Source organism: Amblyomma americanum, chromosome 1, assembly GCF_052857255.1.
Source record: "Amblyomma americanum isolate KBUSLIRL-KWMA chromosome 1, ASM5285725v1, whole genome shotgun sequence".
Taxonomy (NCBI): Eukaryota; Metazoa; Arthropoda; class Arachnida; order Ixodida; family Ixodidae; genus Amblyomma; species Amblyomma americanum.
Window position 1 is genome coordinate 100,945,216 of NC_135497.1, and position 16,933 is coordinate 100,962,148.

A 16,933-nucleotide genomic window follows, 5' to 3' on the forward strand; every position below is an offset into this window, starting at 1 on the left:
CTCAGTTCGTGCGAGGTTACAAAAAAAACGGGCGGGAAGCAAAGTGCGCCCCCTCTCAACGACACGGTCCGATGGTCGTGTCTCCTTTAACGTGGTGCAGGCAGCTCCGAAAAGCCTCAGGCTCAACTACCACTCCGACAACGACCGTGACCACAACAAAGACCCGAAACGGGTTATGTGCGCGCAGACGTGAGGAGACGTCAGCTTTGTGGGGTGGTCCTACCCCGCTCACTGCACAAAGCAGCTTCTGAGCGGTCGGCGCCCACCGTATCGGACGGTGTCGGAGCGCCCGGTGCCGAGCTGCAATACCAGCGAGCTCGTAGCGGCACCCGTGGCCCCAGGCCACCCGGCTCCCGGAGCCGCGACTCCCATAGTCGAAAAAGAGACAGTAGAGAAAATATATACAGAAACTCGGACCACCCACGCGGCTTCCGTACTCACTGGCTTCGGGCTCGGCGACTCCGCGGGCGCTAGGCCTCGCGCTCCCTCGATGTGGACCAAGTGATTCTCACGAAGAAACTCCAGGGAAAAAAATGTGCTGAGCATGTCGAAAAGTTCAAACATGCTGCCGCGCAATACACCTCGCACTCAAGAAAGCATGCAGCAATTCCTAGCGTTCAAAATTCACTCTAGGCCTAGCACTTGTCAAGTCCGGACAAAGAGCGTTCCTCGAACCGAACCGACAGTCGTCCAATGTTCCAAGAGCAGGCCCCACGTTGGGCGCCAGATGTGGGGGTTGAATTGGGGAGATAAGTACGTTCTCCCCACTCAATCGCGGCTGACACGGTTCAAAGCCGCCCGGACCCCACCCCGTGGTCGCGTACGCTACCGAGCGCTCGCTGACCACGGCGGGCCTTGCTCTCGGCTCTGGAGGAGCAAAGGAACGACACATTGGCTGACACAAACAGGCATTTATTGCTACAGCAACAATTACGCCAGCTAGCGAAAGGTACGCTAATGAATCGAGGTCGTCCGACTCACCAGCAAGGTTCCGAGTGAATGTTCGCCCGCGCTAGGGCAAGGGATATACACTCCGAAGGCCGGACGGGACGAGTACGGGAGCCTGTCTCCCCGTCGCTTCCTCGCCCCGCCGGCGAAAAGCGGAGCCGCGGGCGACACATCCGCTTGCGCCGACGATACCAGCCGAAGCCCCCTCTCCCGCGCGCGGGCTTTGGCAGTCTCCCCCGCAGCGATGCTGGCGCCCTCTCTTGCCAGTTAATGTAACTCACAAGGGAATGCGCTCAGCCTCGAGGTGAGACCGCCGCTTCACGGTGCCTCGCGGGAAAGCAAACTCAGGGGGCTGCAGGGCAGGTCCCCACAGCCTGCAGATTTCTTGCCAGGATAAAGGTAATGTGAAAATACCAATAGCGAAGCTATCAGTGCAGCTGAAGAGAAAATAAATTCTTAAAAACAAAGACGCTTGGGCAGTCAAAGGAGGTAAAAAGATATTAAACACGAAGAAAGCGGCTTAAAAAAGAATGGTAGGACAGGTGACAGTAGTGAAGTTATCATTGCCAGGCTTGAGTTGGCGCAGATGGCTACGCAACTAAGTGCCTTTTTTACCTTTCGGCATAATGTGGTGTGCTCCTCAGCATGCCATCCACGATGTCAAAAAGTGTCCACTTCGTGTGGACCTTTCCGGCCTCTCCTCCGGCGCCACTTTTCCGGCTCCCCTCCGACGCCGACACAATTTTCAGCCAACGATGCTTCACGTTTTTAAATTTTGCGGCTGCTTGCGGTCCTACAGAAATGCCACTGTTTATCACCAAGAAAGGTTGAAAAATGAAAATATGAGCAATTTGTTTGAGTGCTTAAGCGGCGCTGTACGAAGCGCGCAGGCCGATACGACATGCGAACCGCTCAGGCAAAATCACCATGCCCATAGGAAACCGAGATTCCATATCATTTGCTCCGCAGCACACCGCTAGAGCACTCGAAACAAGTGTGCTCACCCCCGCACATTCCTGCCGACGTGAACATTCAGCGGAAACTCAGATAAAGAATGAAAACAACTCACCAGTCAGATCGAATGTTCTGCCGATGATCGCCCACCGGTTCATTTTGGCGTCCTTATCTTTGTACTCCGGGTGAGTTTTGTCGTACAAAAAGGGGAACACGCGAACAGTCTCCAGAACTTGTTCCATCATGTTCTCCCGGCACAAATTCATTTTGCCATGTGGATGTGCACGAGAAGAAAGCACTAGCGCTGTTTGTCGCGGCTGGCTCGGAGCGCTCGGTCGTCGATCGTGGTTCTGCCGCCGCCGCTGGAAATTAACTTCGGCAGTAGCCAAGAGGTGGCGCTAGGAGAAAGCCCGGACGTTTCTCATTGGTTCGCGGCACGCGGCAAGCCGCCTAAAATGTCTCCTCGACCCATCCTCTGCGCGGCAGACCAAACCGCCTCCGCGGCAGGTTTCGCGGCACGCGGCGCGCCGCCGGTCGGCGTGCCGCGCGCGTCTTGCCCACAGTGTGTTCGTACTATCGTTCCTCCATGCCCCATTTGTGACATTTCTCTCCCAGTCTTCATGGTGAACAAATCCAGGAGGGTTGTACGTTGTCCTTGAAAACACCGAATCTTTCATTAGAAAATTGTGGAGCGCCACACACGCCCTTACAATGTTCTCAGTGGTTTCTTCTGACGCTCGATAGGGTCTCTTCAGTATTCGCCACCTACTAGCCAGGATACCAAAACTGTTTTCTATGAGCCTCCTTGCACGACTCAGCCGGTAATTAAACACTGCCCTCATCAAGTACTCGCTGTACTGGCTGAACCTGTAGGCATGAAGAGCTGGAAAAAACAAAAGGTCAGAGCATTAAAATTGCAGCAAACACAGTACAGCTGCATTGATATTTCATCTCGGCAATGAGAGGAAGATGTCAGCGTTAAAAGTAATTGAAGCAACTTGCCACGTCGAGGATAAGGCCGCATGAGGTAAGGCTTCAATAGAAAGGCCTCGTCGCCCACCATCAATTATGGTATCAGTCTCGCTGAGCCCACTGTTGCTGCTGGGGGGATCCCAAATCTGCGCTCGCCCAATATGTGCATCAACTTCATTCTTAACAAAACTCCTCCATCCCTTTCTCCCCCGTAATGGTCAACGACCACATACACAAATCTGAAATAAAGCAAGAAGCTTCAGTGTAGCCCATTTAGCATCTGATGTAGCACGTGACTTTCTCCTTGCTCCTTCTGAAGTCACTACTGCGTTCAAGTCTCGTAAAGTCATTTCTGTGCTGCATTATAGTTTGACTAAATATACATGCCACACACAATCACAATTCAGATTACCATTTTAACATCTGCTGCTATTTGTGCAGAACCAAATATATTTACTGTCAACCTGCATGAGCAAACCATTGCAATCATACACCTGTCTACGCTATGCTCCTTAATTCGTCATGTAACTTACACCACTGAACTGTCCTCTTTTCTTTCAGTGCATACATTAGCACTCTCTTTCAATGAATATAATACACTGTTTTCATGATTCACAAGAAAAATGCACCATTAACGAGTAGTTTAACAAAAGTTTTGTTTTGCCATGAATTCACCATACCTACAATGTGCATCGCATGTTGCCATGAGGACTGTGCTGAATGACTTCTTGTAATTGAAGTTTCGTGACCCTGAATTTGCAGGACATTCAATGCTCACATGCTTTCCATCAATACATTCAATGCAGTTGGGAAAATTCCACTCGACAAGCATGTCTGTGGCAATCTGAAAGAGTGATCGGGAGGCAATATAATATGAGACTGTGTCAAAACAATAGCGTAGTAATGCATAAGACAACCTTTACTTGTCTTATGCGTTATGAGATGCAGGAGTTCAACACATTTGAAAAGTCGGTACGCAGGGGGCATTGGCAAAGTCAGTAGCATAACAAATGAGGTAAAGAAAGGCAAGCTGGACGCTTGTCAACACTATAAACCCTCTCCGCAGTAACAAAAATGGACTGCAGTGCACTTACTTTTTTCCATTCTTGTGCTGTTCGTGGAAATCTTACATAGATTGGCTGACGTATTTCCCATAATGCAGCACAAGTTTCCCTTACGATCATTCCAGCCGTTGATCGTCCTGCCAGGAAGTTGAACGACAAACTTCTCATTGTGTCGCCGGTTGCGAGAAATCTGAAAAGCGTATTCTAATCACATACGTCTCAAAGGATAAATGAGGAGGGGGGGTGAGTTGCTTCACAGTGCTCATGCGGTAAGTTTTACACAATATTTTCCGAGGGACTGCTGATCAGGCACTGTGACTGGACAGTACCGGGTCACGGACTTTCGGACTTACCTTACTGTCATGGCAAGTCGATCGTGTGCAGATATAGACCGCCTGAAAGGAGTGTCCTGCCGCTCAATCACAGGCCGAACTAGGTGGAGCAGTGTGTCGAACGAGCTCGGCGGCATCCGAAGGAAGCTATAATCAAGAATCGAAGACAACATCACTATCGCGTCACACACATGGCACACTACGCGTTTAAAAAGGTTGTAATCACTCACTCTCGGAAGAAGCCTTCATCTCGGGCGCGCAGCCGGGGAAGCAAATCATTCGCTTGCCCTTCAACTTCTCGGTAGCACAAGCAGGGGTGCACCCAAAACCTTCGTCTGCGTGCCTTTTGCGCGCGCCGCCGTCGCAACAGCAGAGAACACAGAATGACCAAAACGCTCATCGTCGTCAGAACATCGTCGTCTGCAGCTGCCATTGCAGAAGTCAACGCGATCAGCGCGGTAGATGACGAGGGACGAGGAGCTGGTATGTGGTCTGTTTACCGAGCAAGGAAAAAGCGCGCGAAAACCGCGAAATCGCGCCTATGCTCGCGCAGTTCGAGACAAGGCGAGATCAGCGCTGTCACGTGACTCCGCGGCAGCCGCCGCGCGCACAACCAATGTGGCCTCTCTGCCGCGCGGCGTTCTTGCCACCGGCGGCGTGCCGCGCGTGCTTTGCCGCCAGTGTGTCCGTACCTTTAGGTGCTCGACGCTCGCTGCAGCGGCGTTCCGCGGGCCCTCGCTCCTCTTGCTTGGTTCCCGCGTCGGGCTGCCACTGACGAGCTTAACTAACAGGCGGACACCGCAGCGGCTCCCATGGGATGACGAGGCGCAGAAAGCTTTTGATGAGGTGAAAGCTTGCTTGAAGAGCGCATCCTCACTTCATGCGCCTGACCCAAGTCGGGAGTTCGTGCTCGCAACCGATGCTTCGGACTACGCGGTGGGTGCCTGCCTTGCCCAGTGCGATGACGATGGCCGCGAGCAGCCTATCGCTTTTCTGAGCAAAAAGCTAAGCCCGGCTCAGACCCGCTGGGCGACAATCGAGAAGGAGGCTTATGCCATCATTTGGGCATTAGGGCGACTTGAAGTCTGGTTGTGTGGCGCACAAATTCGGGTCATAACGGACCACAACCCGCTCAAATATTTGACTCTGAGTAGTCCGCACAGCGCCAAGCTAACACGCTGGGCACTCGCTCTGCAGAGATTCGATATCCGGGTCGAGCACAAAAAGGGGGAGCAAAACGCCAATGCCGATGCAATGTCGCTACTCGTAGCTGCCAACTAGAGGCGTGGGGGAATCCTGGGCCTGGAGTTATGCCATTTATGGAGGTGTACCCTGAGGCTTTGGCAACGCATATGGTTCGGCAGCGGCAGGTGGTGCTTCTTCGGCTCCGGGCCCGCGGCACGTTGGTCTGTTCATTTTGCTGTGTGTGCTTCATTCTAAGATGTTATGCAGCACGCTTGGTAGGGAGGTGTCGTGCGCGGCTGGCTTGGGCACATCCGGAGCCCCAAGTAATCACGTACGGAACGCCGCCTGTGTGTGTACAAGAGTGCGTACGCTGTGATCCATTTCCTTTCGACTCCACATGGAACTAATGAGTCAAGCGGACGGCGACGGAGGGGAGTTCGGGGTGCGCAGGCGACGCAGCTTGGCCGGGCCCCATTGTTCGCAACCCCACTCCGAGAAGCAGCAACGAAGACGCTAGTCGCCTTTCATCCCAACCGCAGCGACGCGTCCCAAGGCCATTACCCGGGCGGCGGTCGTTCAGTGTGTGGCTAGGAGGCAATTTTGGAGACGCGTTCCTCATGTTCACTGTGAGCGCTTATCAGCTCCATAGGACTGCCAGGCACTTCCTGTGCACGTGGAGGCATCAGGAGGAATTGGGGAGCGGTGGCGCCTTAAGTGGCCCCTCGTCGGGGACGGCTTTCGACAATCTGTGCGGTCCTCGCATGCTCTTTAAGCGAATAAACATGCCGCCCCGCGGGGGAGGATGGAGTGATCCGAGAGGGGAATTGTTAGTATTCGAGACAATGACCTGTCCCCTCTCCCCAATCTCTGATTGGGCGTGTTTTATTCTCCTCTGTGTCCTTTTCAATGCGTTTTCCTTTCCCATGTGTTTTATTGGATGTGTTTTCTTTTCCGCGGTCCTTGATTGGATGCGTGTTTGTGTTTTGACCTAATTGGTTGGTGTCCCCACTGAGGGCGGGGACTTAGGGATTAAAAGAAGACGTTTTGGTGGGACCGGGGGTTGATTTTGTCTGGTCACTCTGCGGATCAATCATTATGTACATAGTTGTTCTCCTTGTTGTACCTTCCGTTCTGTCTTAACTATTTTATTTGTGATTAAACAGTTTACTTCCTGAAGTTCCACGAGTAAAGTGACTGAGCAAGTTTAGAACCTCAAGACGTCGTCATCCAACAACTTCTACCTTTCCCCTTCGGGCTGACATCAAAGAAGAGAAAGGGGTAGAAGGAACACAACTGCCTCATTTCCCTGATTGAAACTGGAGGTACTCATCTTTTACCTTCCTGTAGGACCTCGGGCCACTTGGAAGCACTGCCATATGGCCATGCGGAACCTGTATATGTTGTGCTCGAAGATAACTGCGACGACACGCCACAACAAAGTGCGGAGATTTTTCAACAAATGTACGCCAACGATTGTGCCTCTTTGCCGTCCAGTCCTGGGACAAGCTCAGCTCCAGCCCCAAATGCCAGTGTCGAGCTTGTGGCGGAAATGCCTAGCATAAGTTCACGTAAAGAAAGAAGCAATATAGATAACTACGATAGCCAATTAGATATGCTCGGAGAAATCCTCAAAAAAAAACCCGATGGCCTTGACCATTTTGCAGCATACCTGATAGACAAAATGATGCAAGTGCCAGAGAGGCCCCAGAATGTGATGCAGGTGAAGGTCTTGCAATTTATACCAGAGAAATGATTTAGTTGGTATATCCTGTCAACTGCTGGAAGCAATATGAGGGGGAACACAGGAGCATGGGGCCTCCATACTTCGCAAAGTGCAGCCACCAATAGACTACAACAGGTGGCATCAGGGTCATGCTCAGGGAGAGTAGGCGGTCATGCTTGCTTTGCGTGCGCCTTACATTGACGATTCTCGCCTTCTGTCCCTGGCAGTGCTTTGCAAAGCGAGGAGGCCATACGCTCTCATGTTCCCTCTTATATTACTTCTAGCTGTATATCATGCATGGAAGATCATATGAAGGAAGCTAACAGTCACCGAAAGCAAGGAAGGCATAGGGAACTAGATGCATATACATTTATTCTTATTGCGTTATTGCTCATTGAGAAATTATTACTGTTATATAGTTATGCCTGAAAGATAGCAGATTACAAATTGGAACAAACAAGCAATTGCCATCAGTGCGCTCCGAACCCACGACCTCCATGTCGTGTACGGCAGCGAGTTTGGTTTCCATTGCTGGCATATGCGTTTTTGATCCGATTTGTAATCAGTTACCTTTCCGGCATAACAATACGAAGAAATAGAGAACAGTATATATATAAAAAACTCACTATGCTTTCCTTGCTTTCGGTGACTGTTGGTGGCACTCGTTTTGAACTGCTTAGTATACCCTGTACTATCACACACAATTTTGAGCAATAATCAAGGCGTCAACATTTTGTATTTTCACAAGGCAATATAGTCCACCGCATCATTATACAGTGAAGCCAGCATCGCTTTGTGCATCAATTGTGATAATTCTGCAATGAAGCAGTCGCATTTCTGAGCAATGCTCATTGTTTCATGTTTCCCATTTTATTATCTTTGACATTATAGACGGATACAACTCAGAAGCTAAGCCGCAGGCACCGCTGAAAAGAGGCCCCTAGCCAATGACATCATTATGCGTTAATAATAATAATAATAATAATAATAATAATAATAATTGATTTTTGGGCAAAGGAAATGGCGCAGTATCTGTCTCTTATATCGTTGGACACCCGAACCGCGCCGTAAGGGAAGGGATAAAGGAGGGAGTGAAAGAAGAAAGGAAGAAGAGGTGCCGTAGTGGAGGGCTCCGGAATAACTTCGACCACCTGGGGATCTTTAGCGTGCACTGACATCGCACAGCACACGGGCGCCTTAGCGTTTTTCCTCCATAAAAACGCAGCCGCCGCGGTCGGGTTCGAACCCGGGAACTCCGGATCAGTAGTCGAGCGCCCTAACCACTGAGTCACCGCGGCGGGTCTTAGGCGTTGATGCCAAAAGGCATTTGCCGCTTTATTCTTGAGTGGTATCCAACTATAGCGATACTGTGATAAATATGAATGCTGCAGCCTTTACACATTTGCGCAGTAATCAAGGTTGCGTTACTGTATATTTCTTAAAGTAAAGAATCAAGTGTGCAGAGTTTTTATGGTATAAAAATAAATACACAACGACATATTCATAAGGTGTAAAGCGACATAATCTGAATGCCGAGGCTCACATACAAAATAAAAGAAAGTCTTCAAAGGCAATAAAATAATTTCCCGATATTTGCACACGCACACACTTCAGGCATTAAATTATTGAAATCCAACAAAGTTCGCTAGGGAAAAAGACAGACAATGTAATACAAAGAATGCAGATGGTCAAACATAATTGCGTTTTTGAACTGTCTGGCGACAACACTGGGGCAGCACAAACACTGGTGCACAAACTGTCAACTGAAGTTTATTGCGGTTTGCACACATATATAAGCTTCACATGTCAAAACATAAATAAAAACACATTTAAAGCAGCAACTTTTCTATCGTATCAACAAGCATTATAAAAAAAGTCTCTCCCAGCAGATCGGTATGCCTTTGATATTACTTTTCCAAGAATTGCTTTTTCTTGTTTGGAAAGCAAAAATGAAGGGTCACTTACACAAGTCCCCTCTTTTCCCGATTTCAAGCTGTAAACTTCCCACAGCTCCCTGATTGTCTTATCTCTGGCATTATGTTTGACCATGTTATCTACCAACTAGCCCAGTTTAAAACCCTCTCAATGTAGGTGTATTGCTGCATGGTACTGGTACCCATCTTTTTCGGTGACTTCAGTTAACCTATTAACTTCTCCCTTTTGTCTGTCCAGTACATGAGCACAATCCAGGCAATTTTTGAGCCTAGCACAGGATCACTACCTTCAGGGAGTGATGATATGGCCCTCCTGTGGACATCAACCCCTCCCCTGATAATGTAACAATTAACTATAAATCTTATATCTGGCATTAGCGATCACAAGCTTCTCAAATTTCAAATTCGAATTCACCGTCATTTTCAACATATCACAATGTTGACGGTGTTCGAGGCAGAAGGCTGCGGGGACAGCTTGACGAGGCCTGAAAGCCGGCGGCAGGCAACAGTGACAGCAGTACAAAAAAAAGGTATACATGTACTGCTATTTTGAAAAAGACACATTTTATCATAAATTTGCAAAAGTAAGAGCTTTAGTAAGAGTAAAAAAAAGACATCAAGATGTTATACAAAAACAAGCGTATGCATGCACACGAGATTACAACAAAGCCGATCATTGCACTCAAATTAGACATAAAGCTATCATTACTATGTTTATAGCACGCAAGCACAGGTCACTCTAGAAATACTGAATGCAAAACTTTGCGGGTTATTGCAGGGTTAATAAAACTGGGTACATTGAGCTCTTTGAGTAACAGTAGCATTGTATAGCTTAATGACTGTAGAAGGTAATTTGTTTGGCGGCGTGGAATCGCCCATTTTTCAGGCGTGCGTGTTTTAAAAATATTGCAGCGTAACGTTGCACCTAAAATTGTCAATAAGAATTGTTTATACTTTTCATTAGCAAAATGAAACGCATGTGACGTCACGTCACGCGTTACGTGGGTATTGTGCAGCACAAGCAGAGTTTTCCGCTGCATAGGAGCCTTAACGCTTTGGCGTTAAAAAGGAAACAAACGTGTGCTGTGCGATGTCAGTGCACGTTAAGGATACCCAGGTGGTCGAAATTATTCCGGAGCCCTCACTACGGCACCTCTTCCTTTCCTCTTTCACTCCCTCCTTTATCCCTTACTTTACGGCGCGTTTCAGGTGTCCAACAATATATGAGACAGATACTGCGCCATTTCCTTTCCCCGAAAACCAATTAATAATTAATAACGGATGCTGAGCTTTCGAAAACTAGGGGCGAGTTAGATGCATACACATCTGCCACGCGCAAGAAAGCGCAACCACGTGTATTTTTCCGGGAGAACCACTGCTCATTGCACCATTCACGGATGAAACTATGAAAACAGTAAAAGCTTCATAGGGAAGATTAGGAATGCAGGGAAAGAAAATGGGCAATAAACCACTACTACTACTGCTTCTACTACTACTACTACTACTACTACTACTACTACTATTACTACTACTACTACTACTACTACTACTACTACTATACAGCAATCTCTCATTATTGTTCGAAAAGGGAGGGGGATGTCACTTTTTTTGTGTGAGAGGGAAACTTGAAAGGACACAATAGACCACGGGTGCTAACGCGAGCAGCGGGTCGTAAAGGGTACTTGTTACATCTATGCAACCGTTCGACAACTTCCCTTTACACTCTCTCTCTCGAAAACTGGTGGTTACCGTCGGGGCAGCCCCCCGACCTTTTCGAAGAATGATACAGTGGAGGGCGACTGACTCAACTCCCGCGCCAGACCGCTTCAGTCAGCAGAGCAGGAAATGAAAACACGGTCTATGAGCGAGGGTTTTTAGTTGGAAGAGACCTTACTCTAAGCTTTCTTGTAATTCTGCAAGTTGCCCATTCAAAGGGAGCTTGAAGGCCACGCATCATGTGATGACGCCAGCGAGAGAACTGCCGCTGAACTTTCACAGGAGCCAGGGAGCTATACATATAATCTGTGGTCGTTAGACCTTTCAAGTGATGTGGTGGTTATTATTCCACTAGGGCTCGTTTACCAGGCGACACGTTCCGAAGCAGAACTGAGACTGCTTTCAAACTATGCACAGGGTTCTTAAAAGTTACCAGGGCACATGGTCTGCTTTTCAGCATAAGACGCCTGTGAAGCTACTATGGTTATCTGGGGTGAGAATAATGCTGCTGTTAACCTGTACAGAGATTTTCTGGTTTGCTGGTATTACAATTCTTACTACACGTCTTTTTGGCGTGGGGAGGATTGACGCACCCCACGGATTTTTCCACAACAGTGAAAACGATCATGCAGGGGCGGTATGGGCCACTCTTGAAGGGGGAGATTAGAATGTCGCCTCCCCCCCGCCCCCCACTCTTTTTGAGCTAACCTTCCCGCTTTTTTCATAGCTTCGCGATCGCAGAAATAAGGCAAAGCAAGACAAAAAGCTACAAACATGAGCACTGCCGTCACACTTCACTCTTCGGCATGCACAAAAATAACCTCTTTCACTGACTCCGGAGACCAGTTGTCAGTAAACTTTCCGACAATGCCACCACCGCCTTTATGCAAAGCAAAAATGCGAACGCTTAAGCATAACTTGTGTATCCGATAAGGCAACTGTAGCATGACTCCGCACCTTAAATGTGCAGATACTCTCGGCGCACGGTCCCGTGCCTATATAATCAAATGTTAGAATAAAGCAATCGTTCTTCTTGTTCCGGCCATCATGCTGTTGCGTCGTCCTTGCTATTTACCTGGTGTCAGAAATAGCCACCGCGGACCGAAGCCCGCGGAATGGACCTACTGAGGATGCCGGAGCCTTTGCGTCTATCGGGCAACCTATCGGAAAATTGGCAGCGCTTCAAGCAAAGGTTCGAGCTGTATCTGCAAGCAACGGCAGTAGAGAAGGGCCCGAAATGTGATGCTTCAAAAGCTGCACTCTTGCTGAGCTTTGCCGGAGACGAAGCGCTCGACAGCTTCAACAATTTCCAGTACGGCCCCGGTGAAAGCAAGGAAAGCTACGGAACTGTGGTGAAAAAGTTCGACGCATATTTCTCCGAGGTGGGCAACGAAATTCATGAAAGATATGTATTTCGTGCAAGTAGTCGGATGGAGAAGAAACCTTTTGAGAAATATATGCGCGACTTAGAGACAGGCAACCCAGTGCAATTCTGGGGATCAGCACGATTCAATGATTAGATACCAAATTGTGTTTCGTACAAATAACTCAAAACTTCGTGACAGAATGCTCGCCGAGAAAGACCTAACGCTACGAAAAGCGGAAGAATTGTGCAAGGCTGCAGAATCGGCGGCACAAAGGAGCTAAGTTTGGAATAAGTCCGTAGACTGCGTTGACAGTGTTTTAAGTCGCACAGTGTCAACGAAAAAAACAGCAGCAACGCGATAAAAAGCTGTGTCGCGATAATCAAGAGTACTGCTGCAGGAAATGCAACCGTAAAGATAGGCCTAAACAGTGTCCAGCGTTCGTTAAGATATGTCATTCTTGCCGCAAGTTCAACCACTTTGCAAGTTGTTGTCGGAAGTTGACCGCTGTCAGGGAAGTCGGTAAAGTCGACGAGAATGACGTTGAAATAAGCTCCCAAAATGGTCACTGGAAGGACTGGACAGTTAAAGCACGTGTAAGTGGCCGTGAAGCTGCCTTAAAGGTGGACACAGGTTCGCAGGCAAGCGTTTTCAATATACCGTAAGCTTCGAACCAAAGAATCATGGCAACCTACCTGCTCAGTGCTGCGAGCATAAAACGCGGGTGTAATTCAAGCTACGGAACAACGTCACAGAAAGTGTCCGTTGGAGCCGCCCAGATTACCATCAAATTTTCCGTCGTAATTAGAGACTGGGCGTCAAGCCATCCTAGAACTCGATGCCAATGAGTCGCTCGTGTTGGTTCAGTGATCGGTGGACACTGTGAATGCCTTCCCTGAGTATGAACTTTTGAAAGTTTTTAGGCATGTCTTCCAAGGGTTGGGCTGCTTGAAAATTTTGTACATCATGGTCCTGGAACCAGGCGCGGTTCCAGTCGTTCAGCCGGCCCGTAGGGTTCCACTGGCACTACAGGAACCTCTGGAGAAAGAACTTCAACGGATGACGCGCGGGGGAATCATCGTCAGAGAAAGGGAGCCCACAGACTGGGTAAGCCCGATGGTCTTAGTAACGAAAAAAGATTGTGCTTTAAGGGTTTGCATGGAGCCCAGAAGAGTAAACATCTACATCAAGAGGCAACAGTTCCCCTTACCAAGGCGCGAGGACTTGGAAGCACGACTAACAGGAGCTAGCTATTTTAGCTGTCTGGATGCAAGCGCCGGATTCCATCAGGAGCCCCTGGACGAGAAAACGTCCAAGATCTGTACGTTTGCCTCACCTTTCGGCAGATACCGCTTCTTAAGGCTACCCTTTGGTATCTCGTCCGCACCTAGGGTGTTTCAGCAGGCGCTTTATTAGATATTTGATGGTCTACCTGGCGTGCTTATTTATATAAGGAAGAGCACGATAAGCGCCTGGTAGCTGTGTTGAAAGCTGCTGAAACAGCTGGGTCAACGTTTTATCCTCAGAAGTGCAAGTTCGGCGTAAGAGAGCTATGCTTTCTGGGTGATATCATAGGCGGGAAAGGCATATCGCCAAGCCCAGGTCTCGTTAAAAGTTTGGTTCAAATGCCGGCGCCAACATGCAAGGCCGATGTTCACCGTATGCTTGGAGTGTTGAACTACTTCGGCAAGTTCATTCCGCAGCTATCTGAAAGAATGGCGTTATTAAGAACTCTTATCAAAGCTGGCAAGGAGTTTGAGTGCACGGAAAACCACGCCAAAGAGTGAAAAAGCGTCACGCAAATTTTGACCACCGCGCCCGTGTTAGCGATCTTCGACCTGCGAAGAGAAACAAACTTGCGACGCATCGCAGAACGGCCTCGGCGACGCTCTTTTGCAGTGCCACAACAACGAGTGGCGGCCCGTAGCTTACGCATCCCGAGTCCTTACTGAAGCAGAAAATCGTTATGCTCAGATAGAAAAAGAGGCCCTAGCAATTTGCTTCGGATACGAAAAATTTCACCAATTCGTCTATGGGCGGAAAGTGACGATCGAAACGGACCACAAGCCACTTTCAGCAATTGCTCAAAAGGAAGTCTATGACATGCCGCCTCGTCTTCGACGATTCCCGATCAAAACGCACGACAGAATTTTTAGTCGCGCATCTGTCGCGCGACACAATTTTGTGTCGCAAGACAAGCTGTCTTGTCGTGCCCTGTGTCGTGCGACAAGCTTCGTGTCGTGGGTTCTTTCGCGCGACAAAGTTGTTTGTAGTAGGTTCTGCCGCTCGACAGACATCTTCCCTGCATTTTGTCGTGCGAAGAAGGTCCCTGTCGCAGCATTTGTCGCGCGACAGGTTTCTGTCGCAGGTACTGTCGCGCGACAGTGGGAGTCGTGCCGCGCGACAGAGATTGCGTGCCTCAGCAAAGTTGCCTGTCGTGGGTTCAGTCGCGCGACAGACTTCTAGCGCGCCTCTTTTCACGCGACAAAAGTACCTGTAGTGCGGCCTGTCGCGCGACACAACAGCTTGTCGTGGGATATGCCGCGCGACAGATACCTGTCGTGGGATGAGTCACGAGACAGATACCTGTCGTGGATTGTGCCGCGCGATAGATACCTATCGTGGGATGTGTCATACGACAGATTCCTGGTGAGGGTAATTATTTTACTGCAGAATTCTAGAAATACTGTCGTGCGGTCGTGTGACAGCGATAGGATCAAATTGACCAAAGATGCTTCAAAGCGCGTTCACTGTGGCGAGTCGCGAAGAGGATGCGAGGTGCTCTGGTCTGTTGGTGACGGGCACCGAGCGAAATTAAGTGCTCATTCACATTGGCGAATCGAGTTTTCAACTCCCTTCCCGCGACCTGGCTCTCTCACAGAACGAGAATTGGCTTTTAGGAGAGGCACTGCTCGAGCACTCACCTAATTCCCTTCTGTTCCCACATGACAATGTGACGAAAGTAGTGCATGCTCAAGAGTATAATGCGGCTTTGAAAGCCCAAAAAGCTTTATGCACAAGCGGCGAAGCCAGCGGTGCCTGCGTATCCGCACGCTCTTGCGGTGGCGGCATGTAACTGCAGCCACGACAGCGCCTGCACACCAATCGGTGTGCGCAAGTCGAATGGCGCTACTGAAAGTCAGTGTCCTCTTAGCTTCTGTGACATGTTCAAGCCATGTAACATAATGTACCGCTACTACTATATGCGCAGAAAAAACCAAGGACACTTCTATGCGTCGCGGAAAAGAATGTCGTTAATCGTCAATCAGGGAAAATTACTCGCCATAACCATCCGGCTACACAAAGGCAGCATGTGTGTACATGCACGCAGTTCTCTGTATAAATGTTCAAAGCAACCCCGATATCATTTTTCCGCGCGTTTCAGTTTTAAGAGCGTCAGCTCTTACTACTTACATTCGTCAAGGACACGTCTGTCTGCAGGGAAGGTCAAATTAGCCAAGACAGTTACCACACTATATCACATAGCAACAGCGGGCGCGTAGAGCCTCAGTTGTCACAGATACCTTCGATCCGTTTTGCATATGCCAGTATAGCGGCTATCGAAGTGGAACCCCGGGGACCCCCATTTGCATCAAATTTGGGGGCCGTCCGTTTGACGCATAACGATCGAAGTGGTGTCATTTGACTTGACATGTTCCTGAGGATAAAATAAATATTTAGATGAAGCCCAAAATATGTGTGGAATTCGCACCGACGACCTTTTCGCCCCCAAACCGTGCATTCCGGGGACTTCCAGACAGCCATAAGCCTAATCGTTTGTCGCAGAGAGTTCCGGATGCAGTCAAACAATTCATCTTGTTGTAATGCACACGTTTATAAAATTCGTTAACTGATATATAAGGAGGAAACATACCGGATATAGCGAAGGTGGCTGTAAATCGCAATAGTATTGCAAAATCTTTAAAGTTGATGACGCTGCGTGTATCTTAGAACGACTGTTTCCGAAACGAAATGCCCTCAGATGTTTGTATTTTGTCTTCTCCACGTTTGCTGAGCACCCCGATCTAGCACCCCGATCTAAACACTTGAAGCTCTCGTAGCTAACGCTCTTAAGTCCAACGCTGATGCAGTGTTGGCGGAGAATTTTTTTAGCGGCATTGACGTGGTGCTTATCATAAAATAGCAAAAAAATACTTTACGATGTCGTTCATTGCCTTCACTGAAAATTTCATGACGGGGACACGAAAATGTCGCTAAATATAGACAGCAGCGTATGCAGCCGAAGGTGAAATGCGGCGGCCGGCGAGTTTGAACCGATTTGATTCTCGGTCGAAATGAGAATAAAGTCTTGGGGCTGACGTCAACCGCGCGCTTTAAAGAGTTTCGCCTGCTTTGACACAGTCTAGCTCCTGTGCACCCGCGCTCTGTCCTCTAAACTACTCTGGTCCCAGTGTGACTGTGTGCTATGACAATCTGAGCGAAAAGGAGGATATCTGGGGGTTTTGATGTGCACCACGGCCATACAGTTGAGCGACAGGATAACGTACGGGCGCGGCATGCCAGCCTGAATACCGGCCGCCAGCGTCAGAAAAATGCGACAGTAATGTTTGTTCAAGTCCATACTAAGCCGCCGGATGGAGTATCGTTGGCCAATATCGAGTCGTTGGTAGAAGCGATAACAGGAATACAAACAAATGTCTCCCCACGGCGCCTTTAATTGCTGCTGCTCAATCGCGGCTCCCCTGGCCTCAGCTGGCTCCGCTCCTGAAGGTGTCGCGGA

General features: G+C 48.9%; 1 pseudogene; it reads left to right on the forward strand.

Moving 5' to 3' along the window:
• The first annotated feature begins 11,943 nt into the window (after positions 1-11,943).
• LOC144112842 (uncharacterized) lies at positions 11,944-12,556 on the forward strand (annotated as a pseudogene).
• Positions 12,557-16,933: the final 4,377 nt, after the last annotated feature.